The sequence below is a fragment of the Camelus bactrianus genome, chromosome 4 (genome assembly GCF_048773025.1).
Source record: "Camelus bactrianus isolate YW-2024 breed Bactrian camel chromosome 4, ASM4877302v1, whole genome shotgun sequence".
Classification (NCBI taxonomy): Eukaryota; Metazoa; Chordata; class Mammalia; order Artiodactyla; family Camelidae; genus Camelus; species Camelus bactrianus.
This window is the reverse complement of record NC_133542.1, coordinates 68,545,837-68,566,605: the sequence shown is the minus strand read 5'-3', so window position 1 is coordinate 68,566,605 and position 20,769 is coordinate 68,545,837. Positions and strand designations below refer to the sequence as shown.

Here is a 20,769-nt window from a genome sequence, read left to right as displayed (position 1 = left end):
ACCTTGGAGGCAGCCTCTCACATAGCTCTGAGACACTGCTCCGAAGAGGTAAGGGAGGAGCCAGAATATATAGGACTTTTTGCAACAAAAACCAGGTAGTTGGAGCATTAAAAGATTACTGTTAATTAAAGAAAACACACATCTCAAGTTAATGAATTTAGCACTCTTCTGTGTATGGGAAGATGGAAGAGTCTGGACTCAAAATCATTCCTTTGATATGCACCTTAAATATCTAGGGCCAGTGTCTTGTTTTTCTCCATCCTGAGTCCCCTCAAAGTATACTTTTGGGTGTGGCTTCAGTGGCTGATGGCTTGATGGCTGCAACAACCTTTGTTTACCGAAATGGCAGGCGACATTCTTTGTCCACACCACTTAATGTATTACTGATTTACTTGGGTATTTAAATCTACCTTCTTCTTTTGTGCCTTCTATTTTTCTTGTTTGTTATACACTTCATATTTCTCTTTTTTTTTTATCTTACTCTGATTATCTGTTTTTCCTTCTAGTTGTATGGAAATTTTGCACTTTCATTAGTTGCCCTAAATATTACAGCCTGTGCCCTTAACTTATTGAAATCTGAAGTCTTTTCCCACATATCCATCACCTAGGTTAGTAATGACTGTATCACCCATCTATATGGACACCTACTCCCCTCTTGGATTATTTTGAAATCCGCCCTAACCAACTATTTATTTTGAACAGTAAAGCTCACAGAAAATTTCCAAGTGTAATATAATAAGCGTCCATTTCTCTTCCACCTAGAATCATCAGTAGCTAAGATCTGGTCATATTTATTTGATTTATCTATGCTTTTTTCTGACTTTTTGGACAATCAGTTGCAGACTTGTCACTATTTTTAATAACAAGTTGTGTGTGTGTGTGTGTGTGTGTGTGTGTGTGTTCAAATGTTTTATCCACCTAAGTTGATATAGTCTCAGAAAGTTTGTCTCATTTTTTTTAGAGTGAAAAAATCACTTGATTTTTTTCATGATTATGAAAGTTATGCAATTTAAAAAATACTAGACAATAAGAAAGACATAAAGAGAAAAGTAAAAATCACCTCAAATCCTACCCCTTAAAGATGTTAACATAGACAAAAATGTGGACAAGGATCCTATTTCCCGCTTTCCTAGTTGTATCTATGCAGGGTCTGGGCTGCTTGTTCACTTCTCAGAGCCTGCTTCCCAGCTATGAATTGGAGATGTGATGGTCAGTCTTATGTGTCACCTTGGCTAGACCACAGTAACAAGTTATTTAACTGAATGCTAATCTTGGTATGGCTCTGAAGATATGTTGCATATGTGGATAACATCTACTTCTATAATTAGTTGACTTTAAGTAAAGATTACCCTGGATGATGTGGGTGGACCTCATCCAATCAGTTGAAGGTCTTAAAAGAGTAAAACAGGTTTCCAGAAAGGAGATTCTGCCTTAAAATTGCAACATCAAATCCTACCTGAGTTACCAGGCTGCCAGCCTGCCCTATGAATTTCAATTGACTAAGCCAGTTCCTTAAAAATAATACATAGCTATAGATATGCATTATCCTGCTGGTTCTGTTTCACTGAAGAACCATGACTGATACAAGGGGTAATATTTGTTATCCATGATCCCATCTAGGGGAGGCAGGGCAGGGCTCATCCCTGCTGTTGGAAAGTTGTCCGAGGTCACCAGGAGGCAGAGCTTGGTCTACAGACACCCAAACCAGTGCTCTTCCCAGAGTCAAAGACAGTGTGGTTCCTGAGTAAGGGACAACTGGTGTTAGTTTGCCCTGGTTGGACCCTCCACTGTGTGATGCTGGGTGAAATGTTGGATGTCTCTGAGCCTAGGAATGGGATCATGGAGCATTGTTCTTTTTCTTTTCTTTTTTTCCTTTTTATTGCTTTTTATTGACTACATTTATGGGGATCCATTTCTGGGCTCTCTATTCTGATCCATTGATCAATATGTCAATTCTTTCACCAATAGCAATGCTGTCTTAATGACTGTCTCTTTGTAGTAAATCTTTTTTTTTTTAATTGAGTTATAGTCAGTTTACAATGTTGTGTCAATTTCTGGTGTAGAGCACAATTTTTCAGTCATACATGAATATACATATATTCATTTTCACATTGTTTTTCACCATGAGCTACCACAAGATCTTGTATATATTTCCCTGTGCTATACATATAAACTTGTTTATCTATTCTATATATACCTGTCAGTATCTACCAATTTCAAACTCCCAGTCTGTCCCTTCCCACCCACCTCCCCCAGGAAACCACAAGTTTGTATTCTGTCTGTGAGTCTGTTTCTGTTTTATATTTAAGTTCCTTTGTCTTCTTCTCTTTTTTTCTGTTTAGTTTCCACATATGAGTGATATCATATGGTATTTTTCTTTTTCTTTCTGGCTTACTTCACTTAGAATGACATTCTCCAGAGACATCCATGTTGCTGCAAATGGCATTATGTTGTCATTTTCATGGCTGAATAGTATTCCATTATATAAATATACCACATCTTCTTTATCCAGTCATCTGTCGATGGACATTTAGGCTGTTTCCATGACTTGGCTATTGTAAATAGTGCTGCTATGAACATTGGGGTGCTAGTGTCTTTTTGAATTAGGGTTCCTTCTGGATATATGCCCAGGAGTGGGATTACTGGGTCATATGGTAAGTCTATTCCTAGTCTTTTGAGGAATCTCCATACTGTTTTCCATAATGGCTGCACCAAACTGCATTCCCACCAGCAGTGTAGGAGGGTTCCCCTTTCTCCACAGCCTCTCCAGCATTTATCATTTGTGGACTTTTGATTGATGGCCATTCTGACTGGTGTGAGGTGATACTTCATTGTAGTTTTGATTTGCATTTCTCTGATAATTAGTGATATTGAGCATTTTTTCATGTGCCCATTGATCATTCGTATATCTTCATTGGAGAATTGCTTGTTTAGGTCTTCTGCCCATTTTTGGATTGGGTTGTTTGTTTTTTTCTTATTAAGTTGTATGCATTGTTCATTTTCTATGTGATAACTTAGTTCAGTGCCTGCCACACAGGAAGTACAAAATTATTGTTATTATTAACAAAAGTCTGCAGAATGAATCCCCTCAGAGGACAAAGTAAGACTATGTACTAGACCCCAACAGGGCTCCCATGGCAGCAAGTCATGGTCTCAGTGCTGGGAGGGGAACGAGGCTACTGGGCCCTGGTGAGGAATGTGCGATGATCCTGATACCAGCTGAGGGGAGGAATGGCCCTTGGCGAGTCTCAGGAAGTAGTTTGCAGAGCATGGGGGTGGGGGTAGGGGAAGTGTACAGAAGGCACTTGGAGGACAGCCTCACCCACAAGGCCCCTCTCCAGAGTCCACTGGCATCAGGACCAAGCCCACTCCTAGGCTGGGAAATTTGCTTCCCCACTTAGGACCCCAGGGAACCCACCCGGGTCTGCTCTGCCTGCAGAGGGAGCAGAGGAGGGAAGATGCTATAACTGCCAGGTTTGGGGGTCCTATACCCTCTGCCACCTGCCTGCAGGCTGTCTCAGGTGCAGTCAGGTGGACTGGTCACCGGTTTCTCCCCTGCACCTGACCAGACTTCCAAGTTGTATTAACAGCCCTGTTGTTGAGCCCCTACCGTGTGCCTGTAATAGAGCGCACATGTGTTCTTTGAGTCATTGGATGCATCACTGGCCCCACTTAACAGATGAGGAAAGTGCGGCTCAGAGGGGCAGGGACCCGCCTGAGCTCCTGGCCAGATTGGAACTGTGCCTCCTTCCCACCCACAGGCTCAGATTCCAGGCTGCCACACCCCACCCCACCCTTAGCCTTGGCAGTCTGCCCTCCCAGTCCAGTCCCTCGGCCTGACAACTGACATTCTCCCAGTCATTTCCACTTCCAGAACTCACTACTGCCAGTTTCCAGCCTCAGCATCCAAACAAGATGCTTTCCAACCACTCCATGGTTCCGTGTCCCTGTGCCCATCCTATGCCACTTACCAAGGCGTTTACAGTGCCCTGGGGCTGCTGGCCACCCTTGCTCTAAAAATTGTTAAGTGGCATAGATTTGCTTCTCTTCTCACTAATTTAATCCTTAAACCTTCTCAGGCAACTTTTCCAGAGTAAGAGCCCCCAGAAGGCCTTTGAGGTAATAAAAATAATTGCTAACAATTTGTTGAACATTCACTAATTGCCAAGTACTGTGCTAAGTGTTTTCCTTGCATCATCTCATCTAATCAGCCAATCAGGGCTCTGAGGTAGGGTCTAGTATCATTCCCATTTTACATATGGGGAAACCGAGATTGGGAGAGGAGAATGGGCACTGCTCAAAGCCACAGTAGCAGTAATACCCTGCATTTACTGGGCACTTCGTCTGTGTCAGACACTGTTCCAAGGAGGTTATACATATTGGGTCACGTACCGCTCTCCACAAGCCTGTGAGGTCAGTACCGTTCCAATCCTCATGTGAGAGGTAAGGAAATTAAAGCGTACAGGGCAGTGAAATATCCACATGGCTGGGAAGTGGTGGAGACTGGTTTCCAATCCAGGGTCTGGCTCCACAGCCCACACGCAAGTCTTGTGGGCTTCTAGGAAGTAGAGGTGGGATTTGAACCCAGGTCCACTGCATGCAGGCCCCAGTTCTCCTCTTGCCTTCCCTGGGAGGTGAGGAATCAGCCAAAGCCAGGCCCTAGACCGTGGGATGGCTTCCAGCACATCAAGGCAAAAACCGCAGCTCGGAAGCAGGCCAGCTTCCAGGCGGACTCAGAGCTCAGCCGATTCCGAGGAAGTGGCTTTGGCCAGGACCCCCGAGAAGGTGGGAGACTCCCCAAGGACCGAGCTGGGACAGGGCCTGGACTCCCCAGATGGCCCAGGAATTGGCAGGCATTTGTGCTGACTGAGTGTTTTGCAGTAATTACTGTTTCCGGCCTCCAAGGGCTTCCAAGTTCTTTTATTTATAGCATATGAGCCTTGCAAACTCCTTTTAAAAAAATTCTTAAACATAAATTCAGAAACACATCTTCAGAGATGACCTCTCTTTGTGTAATTTCCATGCTCTCTAGAAGTTACTGTCAAAGTCCAATGTGGATCGCCCAAGCCCACTTTGAAAGAAAACTTGGAGTGAAACTTGCTGTCATAGCAGTTAAGAGCACAGAGAGCACAGGCTCTAGTGTGAGACAGGCCTGTCCAATCAGCTGTGTGTCCCCAGACAAGTCACCTCACTTCTCTGAGCCAGAATAGTGGGCGCTCTTATTATCACCAGGAGTAAAAGGGATGCCGAACAACCCCAGCGCACCCAAGTAAACTGCGTCTTGGGCTGGGCCATCTGCAAGGTGATGAGCTGTATCATGCTGACCAGACTGTTTTCCTGGAAGGATGGGAGCCCTTGTCCCTATCTCTGGGCCTGTGTCTTAGCTGGACCTCCCTTTCTTCCACTTCCTGACACTGAGGCAATGCCCAGCGGGCAGCGCCCCACCCAGGCTGCACAGGGGCTGGGTGTGACAGCGTCTGTCACCATTACATGGAGCTGGTGGAGTTGTTGCAGGGCCTGGGGCCAGGGTCCTCAGAGCCCAAGAGGCAGGAGATGGGAGGGGTGGAGGCTGGAGCAGGGACCCACATCTCCTCCTTCTGTATTTTCATATCATGGATGTTTCCCAGGGGTATGAAACAGAATTCACCCTTTCTGACCCCACACCTGCTCCACCTCAGTGATGGTATCTCATTCCACTTCTGTGTCAGCCAGAATCCAGGGGTTGTCTTCTCTGTCCCTTAGCTACAACATCTGGGCAGCCCCCAAGCCTCTCCACTCTACCACTGGACTCTAATTGTATGCTCAGCCGGCCAAGACAGCTTCACAGCTCAGGCTGAAGAAGGTGAACAACAGAAATCTATTTTCTCACAGTCTGGAGGCTAGAAGTCTGAGATCAAGGTGTTGCAGAGTTGATTCCTTCTGAGGCCTCTCTCCTTGGCTTATAGATGGCTTCCTTCTTCTGTGTCATTACATGGTCCTCCCTGTGTGCTTCTCTTATCCTAATTTCTTCTTATGGGGACATTAGTGATGCTGGATTAGGGTCCATTCTAATGACCTATTACTTTTAAAGGCCCCATCCCCAAATACAGTTACCTTCTGAGGTACTGGGAACTAAGAGTTAAACATATGAATTTTGAGGGGACACAATTCAGCCCCTAACAGACTCTCGAATCCTCCACCTTCCCTGTGTTCATAACCCCTGCCAGGTCCAGCCTCACCATGTTCTGACTACTGTGTTGACTTTCTCTATTCACCCCTCCAGCCCACCTTCCCCCTGCAGGCACCCTGATCTGATAATGTCATTCTCCTGTTGAAAACTTGCCCTGGCCCCACCAGCTTCCCCAGCCTCAGCTCAGTCTTACCACCTCCATGCCCAATACCTGTCGCACCAAAACCAGGAGCTAGCGATTTACCAAAGGCTGCCCTGCCCAGGGGCTGGGCTAAGATCTTATCTGAGTTAATCCTTATCAACCCTATGTGGTAGGTACTTAATGGATGAAGAAACTGAGGCACAAAGAGGGCAAAGAGCTTGCTCAGGATCACACAGCCAAGAGGTGGTAAGGCAGGACCCAAACACAGGCAGCCTGGCTACACATCCATGCTCTTGACCACTGCACTCAGTGTGCTAAGCTGTCTCAGCCTCTGTGCTTTGGCTTAGCTGTTCCTTCTGCCTAGAATGCCTCTCCACTCCTCTGCCTCATAAACTTCTATATATTCTTCAAAACCGATCTCAAATGCCCCTTCCCTTGGATGATAGCGTCTGCTCTACACTTTGCCCACCTACCATAGAGTACACCAGCAATCATAGTTTGAAGTGATTTTTGTGAACATGTCTGTCTCCCTGGGGACAGGCACCAGATCTGATTCATCTCTGTATTCCTCACACTTGGGTTGGGCCAAGCACAGAGGCAGATGCCAGTGAATGAACAAATGAATGAAGGAACACTTCATCACATACAAATTATTAACCTGGGCATATCTTTGAGAATAGATTCCAATTCTTTTTTAATAAGCCAGATATTTTGAATCCCCCAAATTCCTGCTTTTGGAGACAAACACCTGTATACTTTTCTTATGGAAATTTACATTTTCCCTCACTTTTATCCCTGAGCCTAGTGCAGCCTTTGAGCCTTTGTGACAAACTCATACCTACCCCCTGGGGGAAGGAGGAGGTTATCTAAAACTCCAGGAGGGCACCCCTGCTGCGAGGTCAAGGGAGGCAGGGAGGAAAAATAAAACAAGGGAAGGAGAAATTCTTAGCACCCCATGGGTTCCTTCCATATCCGAATTCGTTGAAAATGGTGTTTTCTTTCTTTAACACATAATAATAAAGGCTTTGTTTTTGTAAAAATGACCTAGCTCCTTGTAAGATTGAAAAAGACTTAAACCACCCAAAAAGGGACAGAGAGGAAAATAAAATTACTTCATATCTTACCTCCCAGCTGCTTATGCCAGTGTTTTCACATGTATAGTCATCAAACTACTCCTAAGATGTGAGCACTCTGTGTTATGTTTTACTAAAAAAAAATCACCACCCAGCGAAAGCATTTAATGTCATCTTCCAGACCTCACATCTGCTTCTTATAATATACTGATAATTTGTCTAGCCAATAACTGTTTATTGAGTACCTACTCTGTGTCAGGCTCTGCGCCAGGGTCCTGGGAATAAAGGGTGGAACTGCCTTTATGGGACAGACTTTAATCAAATGATTTGGTTGCAACTGGAGCCAGAGCTGAAAAGAAGGTGCTGGTTCTTTGACTTCGCCAGTGAGGACAGGGAGGGCTCTGTGGAGGATGTGATCAGTTGATATGAAGGAAGAGGAGGCATTAACCCAGAGAGACTGAGAAAGGCATGCCAGGCAGAGGGCAATGCCTATGGTGAAGGAATCCAGATTTGGCCACCATGACTGGCTGCCCTGTCCCCCTCCTCCATTGCTGCAGAGACCAGATTTTGTTCCAGTGTCTTCCCCTCCAGTTCACTGTTACTCTTTTACTCAGGTAAATCCTGATGGGTCTAAGCTAATCATGGTGGTCCTCATCCCCTTGCCAGTGGTTGGGTGCAGCAAGGGCACGTGGTTTGGCTCCAACTATGCGGAGGGGAGGAACCATCTGCAGGAGGACTTCCAGGAAGGACCAAGCCAATCCCTCTTCTGCCTCGGACACTCACAGTAAAGAAGTGATGCAGAATTGCTGTAGCCATCTTGCACCCCTGAGGATGAGTCAACATGAGAGGGCGGCTGAGCAAAGAGAGCAAGAAACTGGGTTCTTAATGATGTCATGGACTTTGAATAATACCCTGAACTGCTTTGCTCAGGACATCTTGTTATGCAAGGAAAACCAGTCCCCATGTTGTTGAAGTGATTTTGAGTTGGTTTTTTGGGCGTGTTGGTCTAGTCGAAAGTGAAGGGTTTGTCCTGCAGTGATTGCGTAATGAGAAGAGCACACTGTTTATACCTGGATTGTGGGCTTACTAAGGTGCGAGTGGGGGCTAGTGGAGATGATGGTGGGGGCACCCAGAGCTTTATCTTTTGGCTTCACTGAAGCCTATTAATGGGAGTGTCCCCTAACTCAAGAGGCTATTGGAGCTCGAACTCAGAGCAATGGAGAGGAGGCAGGAAATATGGCAGAAGTAGGTACACATCCATGCATGCGGAAGACGCTTGTCAACCCCACCTGTCCCCAGGTTGTCCAGGCACCGTTCAGCATTCCACAACTTTAGCTCCTGTTTCCATACACTGTGGGAAATGCCTCTCCAAGAGTCCTCTGGATGCCTGGTGGGGGTAGGAGGGGTAGATACTCTATTGTGTCACTGGCTTCCTCATCATTGCTTTGGATTTGTCAGTTTCTCCCTGAAATTATGTCAAAATTTGTTTCCTGAAACATTATTCACATACTATAAAGTTCACCCTTTTAAAGTGTGCTATTTAGTGGGTTTTAGTATATTTACAAGGTTGTGTAACCATCATCACTATCTCTCATTCCAGAACATTTTTTCACCCCATAAAGATATCCCATACCCATTAGCAGTCACTCCCCAGTGCCCCCTCCCCTTTGCCCCTGGCGAACACTAACCTTTCTGTCTCTATGGACTTGACTATTCTGACATTTCATATAAATGGAATCCTACAATCTGTGGCCTTTGTGTCTGGCCTTCCTCTCACACCAAGCATCCCATCAGATAATATTCATTTTTTTTTCCATCAGATAATATTCTAAACAAGTGCAAGAGCTACTGTAATCACCCCTTGTTACAAACAGCACTTCCCCCCTTGCTATATGTACATACAATTTTGTAGAAGTAAAACCATACTACACACGTGGTTTAAAAATTTTTTTATTCAATCAAGTATCAAGGCCATCTTTCTGTGTCAATACAGGTCTGCACAATCCTTTTTAGTGTCTGCAGAATAAATTACATGGTTAAAAAATTATGTCTGGCTCAAGTTCAGTGCTGAAGCGCTCTGGCCCAGGAGGAAGGCAAGCTAGTCCCCTGCCAATGGGTCTTTATGGCACTTCCAGCTTTGCATGAGTGTAAACAATGAGATGAAAAGCCTTGTGTGTACATTTCTTTAGAGTAAAGTCCTAGACATGGGACTGTGGTTCAAATAGTGTGCATGTTTACTTTTTTTTTTATTTTAATATTCTGCCAAATGTTCTCTGGAAAGGTCAGATCAGATAGGCTGTTCACTACAGTAAAACATTGTGGCCTCTGGACTCCAACTGCTTAGATTTTAATCCCTTCTTTACTGCGCGTTAGTGGTAGAACTTTAACGTATCTGTCTTGGTTTCTTTATCTGTAGAATAGGGATAATGAAAGTACCAATCTCATAGGATTGTTGTGATAATTAAATTAGTGTAAGACATGTAAGCAGTGGCTCTCAACCCATGGCGACTTCCTCCCCCTCCAAAACCCCACCCACCAGTGGGCAATTAGCAATATCTTGGAGAGATTTTTGGTTGTCACAACTGGGGTAGGGTACTACTAACATCTGGTAGGCAGAGGCCAGGGATGCTGCTAAACATCCTGCAATGCGCACGGCAGCTCCCCCACCAAAGAATGATCCAGTCCCAAATGTCAACAGTGCTGAGGCTGAAAAATCCCAGCATAAAGAGCCTGGCCCAGAATAAGCTCTCGTCAGTGTTGGCCGTCACTATGCTTCCACGAGCAAAGCCCGAGAATGTTCATTTCCCTATACTTTGGCCATATCTTTTAGATCCGAGTTAATTTTGATAGGGAGGACTTAATATGAGGACGGATTTCTAAGCCATCAGAGGAGCATTTCCTCATCCCCTTATGGGCCTGACTTCCTGGGATTACCCTCCATTCTGGCCGTGGATTTCCAGGGAACTAGGTGGCAGTTGGGTCTAGCTAAGGAATCTTTGGCCTTGTGAGCAAGAGCTTCAGAGTCACTGGAATTAGCTGACTGCATATTTGTTTGTCTTTGAATATGTAGAGGCTGGCACATCTGGTGAGTAAAGGGTGAATTTTGAAGTCAGGTCTGAATTCAGATCCCAACTCGTCTGTTTCCTGGTTGTAAGAACAAACGACTCCCAAACCCCAGGTTTCCCTATCTGTAAAATGGAATCGTTGGGAGGATTGAATAAGGTAATGTAGCATCACGCCTGGTTCTTAGTCAGTGCTCAATCCAATAGCAAGTACAATTCATCCAGTGATTACTCCATCCAGGCCCTTTGCTAAGACTTTTCATAATTATTCAACTTAATGATAACTACTGTGATAGCCATCATTATAATCACAGTAAGGTCAGGACCCTGTCTATCTATCCAGGTCCAAGGGGAAGTCACTTGTTCAGCTTCCAGCCAACATTCCACAAATGTCTACTGAGCTTTGCTATGCTCCAGATCAGGCCCTGGGCTCTGCAAAATACCAGTGGCTCCTAATTCTCTCCTATTCATATTAAAGAAGTAAAAAACACAAATAAAATTCAGGGAAAAGACCAGACATATGAGCTTTCACTATAAATGTAAATGGGTTAATTTCCTTTACTAAAACAAAGGTGACAACAAGACAAGCTGAAAATAGTGGGGAAAAAGAAAATTTAGTTGTGTGTTGTTTATAAGAGAATTAAGACAAGCTATGGAAAGAAAAAGTCTCAAATGAAGTAGCTTTGTATTTATAAATTTTTGAATTATGTTTCAAATGAATAATAAACCACACTGAAAGGAAAAAAAGGACTAACTCAAGCAACTATTTCTTGGTCATCCTTGTTCAGAGGCCAAGTTAATAATCTCCGTATTGTTCCAATTTTAGTATATGTGCTGCTGAAGCAAGCACCCCACATAACTTGAGCACAGAACTTTGACATAGACCCTCACCTAAAGACAAAAAGAATGGCAAACAGATACCAAGACTTACCTAACGGGCTTGTTTTTCATAGTGGCATGGATTAGTCATTCTGAAACTACTCTCTGTATATTGGTGTATTGAGTAAAAGGTGAAATATATTGAAGATGGTGAGAGCCAGGTTTCTTACTGTTGTAGAAGGGACGTGCAAATAGGAAATGGGTAAGGCCAGGAATATTACTGTGGTTTTGGACCAGAACTGGAGGCATCAGTATGAACTCTTAGATTTATATTTATCTATGTATGAGTTTTCCTAGTTCTGTTCAATGAGAGGACCTAGAAACAATGATATTCTGAGAACAGTGAGCCCACCTAGTGCCCAGCTCCTTGCTTCTTAATACTGTAATGCCATCCTCCACTGGGAGAACGAGGGCTTCTTGAAGAAATGGCTGGTTTCTGGGCTGGGCCAGAGAAAGTACAGGATGAGTCTTCAGCATTCTTTTGTGCCAGAGAATAAGGAAGTGCTCAGTGAATAAGAGAGACACATCAAAAGGACATGGCATCCACCTCGAATGAGCTCTCACTGGCCAAATCCAGAACAACTTGGTTATTACATAAATAATGATAGTAATGAATTATAACCTGTTGACTAAGTTAAGAATGCATGTGCCCACTGTTGACTGTATGTGTGTATGTACCCCGTAAACTCTTCTTTACAGTAGAATGCTGTCTCATAATGATAGAAATTTTAAGTCACAACTTTGCAATCATCAGAGAAATAATTAATATAGATAAAAATCAAGATGCTAAAACTAGAGGGTGGAAGTTTATGGGAAATAAAATTTATATAGTCTCAAAGTACTCCCCCACAAATTACTTTTTAATTATGAAGAGAAAGTAGTAATTGTATAATAGATAAAATAAGGTGGTGATAGACACCACCTTAACCAAGTGATCAAAGTAACCATTTCCAATAACAGGACAAATTGGCATCAAGTACTTCTTAGTGTGATGTACTGAGAAAGACTTAGTATCAGATCTGTGGTATACCTGCCTAGAATGCACAGCCGGAATCTAATTATAGGGAAAATATCTGACAAATGAAAATTGAGGAATATTTTACAAAATAAATGACCTGCACTCTTCAAAAATGGTAATGCCATGGAAGAAAAAGAAATGCTGGGAAACTGTTCCAGAGTTAAGGGAGGCTTAAATGTGATGTGTTATTCTGGATTGGACCATGAACCGGAAAAGAATTGCTCTCAGTTTCACCAAATCTGTGTCAGACCTATAAATTAGCTATAACATTACATCAACACTACATTTCCTGATTTTACTAACTGTACTGTGGCTATGTGAGTGTTCACATTCTTAGGAAATATACACTGAAGTATTTAGGGGAAAAGGGGTGTCATATCTGCAACATACCCTCAAATCGCTCAGAAAAAAGCTGTACCTGGAACGACAAAGCAAATGTCACAAAATGTGACTAGTTAGTGAACCTGGGGGAAGAATACATAGGAGTTATTTGTGCAATTCTTGTAACTTTTCTACAACTTTGTCATTATTTCAAAGTAGAAAGTTAAACAGAAAGAAAGAAAGAAAAAAAAACCTGTTTGGATTCTTTTCTTCAAAGAAGCTATTTTCCCTCAAGGAACTCATACGTATGGTTGCCTTTTCAGCAAGTCTAGACTCTTCCTTAGCAATTTGGGTAAACAGCCCAATCTTCAGAAACAGACAGGGATTTGTTCCTGAGTTCCTCATTCCCCAGCCATGCGTTACAGGTTATGCTTCCCGACCATCAGCCCTTCCTGTCAGGCTCATGGACAATATCCACTGAATAATTTTGCCTCGTGTCATCTCTGAGTCCCCAGTGCTCATCTCTGCACGAGGCCAGAGCAGGAGTGCAGGGGAGTTTGTGATACTGAAAGGCTGAAATATCTAACTGCCTCCAGGGCAATAGCAAGAGTTGGGACTAAGAGGGAATGAGGAAGAACCCAACTGGCCTCCTGCAGGGCAAGGACCCTCATACCTGTCTGGACCCTGGACCAGAAAACTTCAGACACAGAGGTGCCTGGAAGCCTCCATCCTGTGTCCTGCTGACAAGGGGATTTGTCTTGGAATGGGCAGTCAGGAGAGAGAGCAGAGTAAATTCCCCTCTGCAGGGGTGACTCAGGACTAATCCCATCTGTGTGGTTAAGGGTGAGCAGGATGACAGCTTTGCTAAACTGCTCTTCAGGGTTCATTGGAAGTTTACCAGCTCCCGCCGGTTTGTTAAACTCACTGGTGGCAAATGCAATGAGGTCTCTGCCTGCCCCTCTGATCTTGATCTGATCTTGTGAGTCTGGGCACAAGGTTTTCGGTTCGACTTTCCAAATTGCCTCAGATCCTCACATCTCTGTTCTTGAAGACCCTAGGGTGATGGGGCTTTAGGTTGGGGTTTTTGGAAGTGAGTGGCCATGGATGAGACTGGGGAGGTGAATGAGGCCTTAAAAGTCACCCCTGGGAGTGTGGTTTGATCCTCAGAACAATGGGAGGAGCCATGGGACAGTGAAAGGCAATGGAGTGAAACGGTCAGATTTTTCATTTTAGAAAGTTCACTGTAGCAGCTGAAGTTGAAGATCAGAGGGTGGGAATGGACGACAAGCAGAAAGATCAACGCAGAGGCTGTCACACAAATCCAGGCAAAAACTAGAGTGAGAAGTATCATTCAGACCATGTTCTATAACAGAAACAGCAAAACTTCCTATTCTCAGGGCAAACATTGTTAATCCTTCATTGTCCTCCCTTGCCCTGGGCTCATGGGTGGGCACTCCTGTAGGTGCCCACCACCCATCAATCCGGGTAGGCTCACTGGATAACAGAAATTTGCCCTCCCCATTCTCTGTCAGAGAAGGCAAGGAAGAGCAACAGTTTTGAGGATGCGCTTGTGTTTGCTAACAACTCACCTTGCGGCTGCCCCAACCTGAGGCCCTGGGAGTTGGACCAAGGGTGATACCCCAAGTCAGTGTTTGAGGTCCCTCAAAGTGCATTGTGCCTCGGCCTGCTGTATGCCCTCCGTGTTCCCACTTAGCACTTTTGCACTTCCATTAGCTCATTTCAACCGCACAATGTTCCTGGAAGGTCAAGATTGTCACCCCCACTTTAGAGATGAGGAAACTGAGATCAGAGACTTCAGGTAGACCACTAAGTTCCACACGGGGTAGGTGGCAGACCTGGGATTCAAACCAAAGACTCTCAGGCTCCCAAAGCCAAGGCTCCTTCCACCAGAAGCTTGGTCCAGCTGTAGCAGCTGTTCACATCTGTCACGGCCTCATGCAGAAAAGCCAGAACAGGTTGGGGCAGAATATCTTGGTAACAGTAGCTTTCCCTGTCAGTAAAATCCCTGGCTTAAAAAGACCTGGGAAACTTGACTTCTGAATCACCCTATCTAATCCGCTCTGTGTTGAGCCATGGAGAAGGGAGACTCTGGCCCCCGGTTGGGGGTGGGGGGATTGCTGAGAGGGTGCTGCACAGATGGTGGGGGGTGGGGCCCTCTTGCTGTGGAAGAGAATAAAGTTTCTGTCCTTGTACAGTTGGAATGAGGGCCCCGGAGCAAAGCAGCCAGGGCCAGGGCAGGGCCAGCCAACCTCTGGCACGTGAAATGCCACCCTGAGCTCATGGCAGATAATCTCGGTAATAATTCATCCTCCCTGGCAGGCGTGCATCCTGAAAGCCCTGTCTGTTCCTGCCTCATGGGGTCCCTGTTGGAATGTAGGGGGTCGAGGGGCTGGCCCCAGATGTGGGCAGAGTTCAGACTGGCCCGGGTGGGCGGGGTAGCGTCTGGGCACTGCCTGGGGGCACAGGGAGTCTTTGTGCTCTGTGCCCTAGGTACCCCACCCCCACCCGCAGTCACCCCGTTGGGGAGAAATGGCTGATGCACCAGGCTAAGGCCTGCTTCCTCTCCTCCCTCCTCTGGGGCGGCTAGGGAGGAGGGTGCTTTCCTGGGTGCAGACTGGCATCTGACAGATCGACCCCATTATGCCTGGGGTGCTCCTGAGCAGTGGGAACGGAGGGGGAGGGGGCCTCAATCCTGAATGCCTGACACAGTCTCCTGGGGAACATTTCAAATAGGCCAGATCTCAGTCCTTACCCTGAGAAACCACGGTCTGTTGGTCTGGGGTAGCACCTGGGAATCAGGCAGTGATTCCACCAGGAGCTGGGTTTGAGAACCACAGGCATGGTATTTTGAGAGCTTGGTGCTACAGCTCAGCTCCTACCAGCTGTGTGACTTTGAACATGTGATGTAGCAGTTGGTGCCTCAGTTTCCTCAAACGTAGACAGAAATGGTACATATTTCGTGGGGTCACTGGAAGGATTCAGTGAGATGATGGTGTAAAGACACAGCAGTGTGTCTGGCACAGAACACACACTCCGTTGTGGTTGTATAGACGTTACTTCCCACCCCAGCCAAGGGGAAATTTTAGGGCTTGAAGTCCTAGGGAGAAAGTCTAGAAGGTAGACAGAGGTCTCCTTTAGGGACCACATCATTAAAGGGGACCAGAGAAAGCTCTTCACCCTGACAGGGAGGCAGGTTGGGAGGTGTTGGCTGCTCTGTGACTCCTGTGGCTCCTGGAGAAGGCCACACCCCTTGGCAAGGCACCTGGAGCCCCTCGGGGCTCCCTGCTCTTGAAGCACCAAGAACACCATGGGGATGTGGTCGCATCTGGCTTGCCTACCTCCCAGCAAGTTCTCAAGGGGAGGGTGAGACTTACTCAGCTTGGTGCCCCTGAGGCGGGCACAAAGGCATCAGTCACGTTGAATATCCCTCAGCGCATGACACAGACCTGCAAGAGAGGGCAGATCCTCTGAGCAGGGAATTAACTGGTCACATGGCAACAGTAGCTACCACTTCCTGAACGCCCACCGTGTGCTCGGCATCATGTTCAGGGCCTACAAAACATCACAAGCCTTGCCACTGTTCTTTCTGGCAGGTGATACTGCCCACCAGGCTGGTGAGGGCCAGAGATAAGTCATTCTGACCCCTGAGCCCACTGGACTCTACAGATGCTGGCCTTTGTTGGCCACTGAGATGCCTTGAACACTGGGTTCAGAGCTGCATGCCTGGCACATCCAGCATCGTGAGAGTATTATTGCCACAGACAGCAGAAATGCCACAGCTTTCTTTGCTGCCCAAGTCCCTGGCTGCAGACCAGGGTGGAGTGTTTAGGCAGGTGTATTTCCCTGATGATGGGTTTTCTCATTTTCATAGAACTGCGGGATGGAGAGTCACTGGAAATATCCCGTCTGCTCTCCAACCTTCTGATCCAAGACTGCATTCTAGAGACTTCCGCCTAGAACCTGACTTAGGGATGGCCTCCACAAATATGCTGCATAAATAAAATGAAAGTGTGGCCCATTCAGTGGCCACAACCTCAAAGCCAAGGGTGCCTTGGCTCAGCAGACTGTATATGAACTTGGCCAAGGTTCTGTGACAGATCACTTGGCTATTTGCAGACATTTGCCGGGGGTCTCCTGGGTGCTGATGCACAAGGAGGGGACAAGCTCTGCTTTCATGGAGATAGGCCCTAAGCATGTAAACTAATAAGTAAATACCTGTTAGTGAAGAGACAGAGGGCTTGTGATGACAGAAACTTTAAGCCCAGTATTGAGGACAGCTTCCCTGGGGAGGTGACATTTCAACTGATACCTGAATGACCAGAGGGAGGCAGTTATGCACAGGTGAGGCTACGAGTGTATCAGGCAAGGGATGCGAAGCTGATGCAAAGGCCAGGGAGGATGGGCCATGGGGAACAGATGGGATCGGTGCCGGTGAGGGGCCAGAGAGGGGAGGTCATGGTCCAGGTTACCCAAACCCCAGCCATGTCTGGCCTGCTTGGAACTAGGGTCAGCCCCAGTGGGGTCTGTGTGGTGAGAGGGACATGGTCCCATCAGCCTCTGCCATGGCAGGAGTAGCACCGTGCTTCTGGCTGTCCTGTCCTATGTGGAGTGGGACCCTTGTCATTGTACAGGGCCACAGGGACAGTGCCCAGTGCCTAGCTCCCAGGCAAGGCAGGGGCTCTGCCAAGGCTGGCCTGCAGCTGGGGAGGCCGGGGAGGGAAGGCCTGGCTGAATAAGTGTGTGTGTGTGTGGGTGGTTAGTCCAAATCCAAGTCTCCCATCAGCTGTTTGAGTGCTCCTTGGAGGTACCTAAGCCACCACGTGAAGGACCATTGAGTCACATGGGAGAATCTATACCCTTCTGATCTCATCCCTCTGATTACATAAAGGACAATGTCCATTTGCTGTTGGCTCGCCCTTCATGTCCCCTGAACATTTGTTAATCTTCCTATTTACACAAAGAGCTTGAACCAGGCTCACAGGCACAGGGTCCAGCGGAATGCAGTAGTGCAGTTTGTTCTCAGTGTCGCATCCCAGTCACCTTGTATTTGCGGTCACTAGCTTTCTTTTTACTCTTGTAATATTCCTCCTTTAAGAACTAAAAAAAAATTTTTTTTAAAAATTTTTGTTAACAGCTTATAAAGCTTCTCTTTGAAATATAATTATTTTAGTAAAAAGAATGAAATGATCAGAAAAAGAAAGAGAGTAAACCACACTGAAGATGGTAGGGAAATGACAAAAATCTCAAAGAGGGTCTGTACACCAATGACCGAAGTTTGAGAAACATGGGACTCAGTGGTGCTCCAGGCCCCCTCCCCAATTCCATGATACTGTCTTTTTCCCAGGAAAGCATTTCTTTTTGTTCTGACCTCTCCCTCAGCCCCACATTCTCTGACCAGGATTCTGTCTGCAGCCAACACAAGAAGTAGGGCTGCAGGCCGTGTCTGCACAACTTTGGGAATGGTTTTCTTCTCCTCTCCACTGGGAGGGGTCTGGTTTTCAACCTGAACTGGATTCTTCAGCCCTAGTTCATTATTCAGATCAGTTTCCAGCAACAGTAGAGTCACAAGGCCAATTCTCAGAACAAACTATTTTTTAAGTTATTAAATGTCTATGTTAGGATATGGATGCAGACCATAGCATTTGGTCAAGACTTTTAAGTCAAGCTTTTGATCGTGTATTTATTTAAGTACGTTCCAACTTGCTTCAAAAAAGGCGTTGTGGTGATTTACAAAAATAGATAAAATACAATACAATAAAAATAAAGAGATCCAGGTAAAGGTAAAAGCAGAAAGCTAAATGAAGCCAGAGTCCAGTAGGAGACTCAGTACAATTGTTAAAAATAATCTCAATTTGACTTTGAGCTTCTCAGTGGCCAAAGCAAAGAAGAAAATCTGACTGGTTACAAAATTCCTAACAACAGTTAGTTTGGGGCTTTGGTGTAAAAACAGACCTGGTTCAACTCTTGACTCTACTACTTGTTAGATTCATGACCCTGAGCAGTTTGCTTAACCTTTCTGAACCTGAGGTTCTTCACCTGTAATGGGGAAAAGTAATGCCGACCTGGGGGTTCCTGGGTGGATCAGTGACAATGTATGTAAAGGTGCCTTCTAGCTCGATGAGGATACTGCTTGGGCCCTCAGCTGTTCTTGGTCCTCACTAAGCTGCAAGTCTTCAGCCACAGAAGAGAGCTGACATCCGTCCCCATTGTCAGTCCCTGCCTACCCGAACAAGCAGCATGTTAGGGGCACAGCCAGGTTCTAACCCAGGATGCACTAACTCCTGTCCAGGGCTCCCTGACAACCACCCAGTGCTGCATCCTCCTGTCAGCAGGGTGGTTTCCAATGCTGTCATGGAGGAAAAGATGCTTTAGAGCACATGGGCTCTTAGGAGCCCTCAAATCATTCCCCAGAACCACCCCCCACCCAAAGCCTCACCTTTGGGCAGAGGCGCCGTTCTCTCCCCAAACAGAGCAGATTAAATATTAAGGCCTGGAAATCTCTAGGGAGGAATCAGAGGTGGGTGCCAAGTCCCCTTCATGTATTATGTTGTTCAGAAACACCAGAGATGGCTTCCTTCGCCTTCATAGCCCAGGTCAGCAGGAAACGCTGGCCCTCTCCTTCCTTGTTTGAAGTACCTGTTACCAAATGTAATAAATCCTACAACAAAAACCCTTCTCTGCCTCCCATCCCTGATAGGACAAAATCCAATTGTTTTAGAATTTTCTTTTCTCTGTTAATTTATACTGGACTTTGTCCAAATGTGACTGTAGGCAGTCACTCTTTGGCTTGGCATTTAAGGGTCTTTACAAGCTGACCTCAACCTTCTTCTTGGGTCTCCTATGCAGATGTAGTTTATGGCCAGACACACTGGTGAAAAGCAATGGCCACCATTTCTGGAGCTGCCACTAGAGTGGCACACAGTTGGTAAATAACATATACTGACCAGCCCTGAAAGCCTGAATCTGCCACAAACTAAGCTGCGCTGTGTTCTTGGGTAGTCCCTTCACCTCGGGTTCCTTGTCTGTAAAACGTGCACAATCTGAGTATGTATATATACATATACCTTCTACTGTTGTGAAGACGCAAGAAGTATGTGCATGTGGCACGCTTAGCCCACTGTTGATGCTCAGGTTACATTATCTGATCTGGAAACCTGGCTCTCCACTTAACTGCCTCCATTTAACTTCTCTGGGCTCCAGTCTGACCATCTGTAAAATGAGGAAAATAACCACCAACAACGTAACCCACATACAGGGGCTTGAAAACAGAAAGGCCTTAGTGAACGTTTAGAGGCCGCAGCCAGCATCCTCCCCGCCCTGAAAACCATTTTGCTTATCCTTTTTCAAAATCGGTCCATTCTAACTTTCCCTTTTCTCAGACTAACGGGGAAAGAGGAGCCTGAACACTTCTCACATGGTTGGGCTGTGATATCACAAAAGACAAGAGTCTTCTGAAACCCACACCCAGGGCCAAGGGAAACGCCGGGGCTCGCAGCCCCCTGAAGAGTCTGTAAGCCGAGCCCTAGGCGTTCGGCTGGGTGGGGGAGGCTGGATGTGTCCACCGCTATGAGTCAGGCCTTGCTTGGCTGGGCGTCATCATTCCCCTTTATTTCCGGGGTGAGTTACAGCTTAAACAAAACAACATCACCTGACAACGCCTAAAAGAAATGTCTTCTGCACAAAATGCAATTTCTTACACTCTTGGGTATGCAGCTGAATTTCCTAACATGGCAGCTGGGTGTTCATATATACAGATACCTGGGAGCTGGCATGGGGACAGGGTCTGGGGTTGTGTAGAGATCAGCAGTAAACACCTTCCAAAGGTGTTGGGATGGCCTGGGTGCTGGGTGGCCTGTTGCCTAGCTGCCTCTAAGCCAGGAAAGTAAAGGATACAGCTGAAGCCCTTCTGGAAGGAGCTCGACTGTGTCCTGTTCCCAGTGTGACCCCAAGCCATTCTCTAAACCTTTCTGGGCCTATTTCTCCTTTGATGATATAGGGAGTTGGACCAGAGAACTTCTTCCCAGCTCTAAAAATGCTGTTCAAAGCATATGAGGGGCCGGTCTGAAGGTTTGGTCCTCTGGGCT

At 46.1% G+C, this 20,769-nt stretch overlaps 1 long non-coding RNA gene and 1 other non-coding gene across 2 annotated transcripts; both read right to left on the bottom strand.

The window, feature by feature from the left end:
• Positions 1-9,318: 9,318 nt before the first annotated feature.
• On the bottom strand, positions 9,319-20,554 carry LOC141577496 (uncharacterized). Its single transcript, XR_012506545.1, has 2 exons — positions 16,060-20,554; positions 9,319-12,761 (listed from the first exon to the last, which is right to left on the bottom strand). It is a non-coding gene; the product is annotated as an uncharacterized LOC141577496 (long non-coding RNA).
• LOC123617196 (U6 spliceosomal RNA) lies at positions 11,188-11,296 on the bottom strand. The gene has a single exon (XR_006725330.1). It is a non-coding gene; the product is annotated as a U6 spliceosomal RNA (small nuclear RNA).
• Positions 20,555-20,769: the final 215 nt, after the last annotated feature.